This window comes from Anopheles gambiae, assembly GCF_943734735.2.
Source record: "Anopheles gambiae chromosome X unlocalized genomic scaffold, idAnoGambNW_F1_1 X_unloc_159, whole genome shotgun sequence".
NCBI lineage: Eukaryota > Metazoa > Arthropoda > Insecta > Diptera > Culicidae > Anopheles > Anopheles gambiae.
In genome coordinates, this window is record NW_026902619.1 from 10001 (window position 1) to 11007 (window position 1007).

Below are 1007 nucleotides of genomic sequence, written 5' to 3' on the forward strand. Positions count from 1 at the left end.
CCATGCTCCTACGACTAAATAGAGGTTAAAACTACGATTTGGTGAAATCTTCATTTTTGACCTCGAAGCAAGGTACCTTCCCTATAGTAGGCAATGAGTAAATGATCATAATCCCAGGAGGGCAAAAAATGGGAACCCGAGAGGAAAGCGCTGTTGGCGCGCCTAAGCTAGTGGCCCGTAGAGTAAAAAGGGTACCCCCAACAAAGTTGTCGTTTGACGTTCTGGTTGCACTTTTTATCATCTAAAATCAGTTTTCTACACGTTTTGAGGGGTTTTAGCAAAAAAAAAATTTTCGATTACTCGAGCTCTCTGGCCCGTTCGGTGCACATTTTTGAAAAAAGCTAGGGAGCTGCCCCTAGGTTCGGGGTGTCACAAAATGTTGAAAAGTGGTCGAAAAACCACTATCCAGAATCGGATGTAGAATCATTAGACGAACTTAAAATTGTTCTACGACACCCAGCTGCGACGTTTAGTATTCGAGTTATGGCCCGTACCAGGTCTGACCGAGCAATTTTTGTTCCGCGCACTTTGTGCACCGTACACTTTGATGTTTGTATGAAAAAGTACCCTACCTAGGGACGCGTAGAGCAAATTTGTACCCCCGGGCATGTTGTCGATTGACATTCTGGTTGCACTTTTCATCATCTAGGGTGCGTTCCTGACACGTTTTGAGGGGTTTTAGCAAAAAAAAAATTTTCGACTACTCGAGCTCTCTGGCCCGTTCGGTGCACATTTTTGAAAAAAGCTAGGGAGCTGCCCCTAGGTTCGGGGTGTCACAAAATGTTGAAAAGTGGTCGAAAAACCACTATCCAGAATCGGATGTAGAATCATTAGACGAACTTAAAATTGTTCTACGACACCCATCTGCGACGTTTAGTATTCGAGATATATAACACTTTGTAGGTCTGACCGAGCAATTTTTGTTCCGCGCACTTTGTGCACCGTACACTTTGATGTTTGTATGAAAAAGTACCCTACCTAGGGACGCGTAGAGCAAATTTGTACCC